Genomic DNA, 2,937 nt, shown 5'->3' on the forward strand with positions numbered 1-2,937 from the left:
GACACGTTCAATATTTATACAAAGTGTAGGAGTCAGTCTATCCTTTCTTGGTCATAACTGAAGTTTAGTAGTGCTAGTCCGTACCTGACAAGGCTCAGATCCCAAACGTACATTCAATTCTACTAAAAGTTGCTCAAGATAATTTTTTCTCTTTTTCTGTTTAATTAAAAAAAGACAATTTTGGAATTTTAGAATTACACTTGAGTTGTCTGAAAAAATACAATTTCAATGAAAAATCATATCAAGCATTCAAGGGTATATTGCTAGTGCTATAATCTTTTTGCATGTCTTTGTTTTCATAGAAAAAATCAATAAAATAACATGTCTGAGACTTTTAAATGGTTAAATGTAACCACATACTATTAACAATATGCCTCATGCACACACACACTCAAACTCAAAACATGAAGGAAAAAGGATCAGACGTCTTTCTCCTGCCTTTGTTCTAGCTTTCTTCTTAGCAGACCGTAGTTCTCCTTAGTTCCTAATGTCCTGGGGTCAAGCTGCAATGAGATTTCACAGTGTTTCTTGGCCAAGTCTAGGTGTCCCCAGTGTGATAAGGCACAGCCACGTTACCACGGTAACCTGCAGAATCTGGATTTGCTTTCATTGCCTCGAGGAACAAAGCTGCAGATTCCTTGTATTTCTGGGATTTCCCCAGCACCTTTGCCAACGAGAACATGACAGAGGGATCGTTAGCTGTTCATTCCAGTGCCTGTCTTTCAACTGCTTCAGCTTGAGCTAAATTACCTGTATTTTCGAGCAGTGTCATCACGTGTTGCAGGCCAGGCTGTGCTCTGGTGTCAGCTCCTCTCTCCACGCATTCAAGGCATCCACGTGGCGACTGAGATCAGCGTACAGAGCCCGAGGCTGTGGTGACAATCTGGGTGTTTCCTTCTGTGTTTAATCGCCCTCCAGTAACTTCGCTCTGCCGCTTCCAACCGTTTCAGGCTGTTCTGCAGGATGCCTGGATCCGTCCACGCAGCGGCAAAGTCTGGCTGTGATTGAACAGCCAAAGACGGCAGCTCCTCAGCTTCCTGTAGCTCGTGCCTTTCTTTTAAGCTATTTCCAAGATTATTCATGGCATGAACCTACTTGGGAATTCATCTTACCGCTTCCCGGTGGCACCTGCTGGCGGCTGCCTGGCTGCCTTTCTCAGCCGGGTTGTTGCCAGTGTTGTGGGGAACTGAGGACGCAGACCGGGCCTCTGCACAGCCGCACCCCCTCCGCCCCTGGCCCCTGCACCCCACCACGTCGCCCAGGTTCCCAGCACGTCGCCCAGGTTCCCAGCACCTCGCTCAGGTTCCCAGCACCTCGCTCAGGTTCCCAGCACCTCGCTCAGATTCCCAGCACGTCGCTCAGATCCCCAGCACGTCGCCCAGGTTCCCAGCACCTCGCTCAGATTCCCAACACCTCGCTCAGATCCCCAGCACCTCGCTCAGATCCCCAGCACCTCGCTCAGGTTCCCAGCACCTCGCTCAGATCCCCAGCACCTCGCTCAGGTTCCCAGCACCTCGCCCAGATCCCCAGCACGTCGCTCAGATTCCCAACACCTCGCTCAGATCCCCAGCACCTCGCTCAGATTCCCAACACCTCGCTCAGATTCCCAACACCTCGCTCAGATCCCCAGCACCTCGCTCAGATCCCCAGCACCTCGCTCAGATTCCCAGCACCTCGCTCAGATTCCCAACACCTCGCTCAGATCCCCAGCACCTCGCTCAGGTTCCCAGCACCTCGCTCAGGTTCCCAGCACCTCGCCCAGGTTCCCAGCACCGCAGCACTGAGTCTCTTTCCCGCGGTGCATTTGCTCAGGGCTCCGAATCCCAACGTCAGCAGCACGCGGCGCCCGGCGCTGGGGAGGGACAGGACTCGCTCTGCGACCAAACCACGAAGCCCACTCGGAAGAGCAGGTTCCTTGCGGAGAGAAACGGGATGACGAGAAACCCCAGGCCCAGAGTGAGGATCCTTCTCTTGTGGCCGCGTTCAGAGCCCAGGGCGAGGCGTGTTAGGCCGACGAGCAGGTGCAATTACCCTCCGGTGGCTGAGGACTTGGTGAGGGGGAGGCAGCCCACGGACCCATCAAAACACAGTCGCCAGGGACACAGCCTGCCGGGCGTTCAGTGAACGGCAGTAATTGTAGTTTACGGCCCTCCCCGCAGTCTGTCAGCAAAGGAGGCCGCGTTGTCCACCTCGGGGAAGGCCGGCGGCTGTGCCTATGATCCTCCCGGGCACGTAGAGCATCCCAGCCCCTCCGCAGGTGAGCAAGGGTCATTCTAAAGAGGAGGCCCCGTTCCTGAGCTCCGAGTTCTCTAATGACTTGTCTTATGTAGTCCCTTCTGGACAATTTCCAGAACACTGAATTCGCCCACCACCAAGATGTCAAATCCCGCGTTCGAACCCAGTACGGTGATCCCTCGCGCTTTGCACAGCAGGGCCACTGCTCCCAGAAAGACAGCAGCACCCGGAAGGTGGAAGAGCGTGCTCCCTCCCTGTGACTTTCTCTAAACGCTTTACAGTAGCCAAGGAAAGATAACAAGAACAGTATGTTGCCCATTTCTTTATTACTGTACGTGTGGTAACGAAAAAAGGGAAGATGGAGCCTCCGTGTGGGACACGTCTGGGCCTTTTCTATTGGCAGGGCTGCCAGCGTTCCCCGGCGCAGGCTTCCGGCTGCCTCAGCGCAAGCTTCCGGCTGCCAGCGTTCCCCGGCGCAGGCTTCCGGCTGCCTCAGCGCAAGCTTCCGGCTGCCAACGTTCCCCGGCGCAGGCTTCCGGCTGCCAGCGTTCCCCGGCGCAAGCTTCCGGCTGGCTTCTCTCTGTTTCAAGCTCGGTTTTGGTTTTTCAGGCTGCTCTTTGTCGGACAAGAAATGATTTTGGAGGCTGCTTTTTGTGGGAAGGGAAATTCTGCCGAGAACTCTTTTGCCCTTACTATCTGCCT

The 2,937-nt window shown here is 54.2% G+C and overlaps 1 pseudogene; it reads right to left on the reverse strand.

The window, feature by feature from the left end:
* Positions 1-419: 419 nt before the first annotated feature.
* LOC112627124 lies at positions 420-2,554 on the reverse strand (annotated as a pseudogene).
* Positions 2,555-2,937: the final 383 nt, after the last annotated feature.

Source organism: Theropithecus gelada, chromosome 6 (genome assembly GCF_003255815.1).
Source record: "Theropithecus gelada isolate Dixy chromosome 6, Tgel_1.0, whole genome shotgun sequence".
NCBI classification, from domain to species: domain Eukaryota; kingdom Metazoa; phylum Chordata; class Mammalia; order Primates; family Cercopithecidae; genus Theropithecus; species Theropithecus gelada.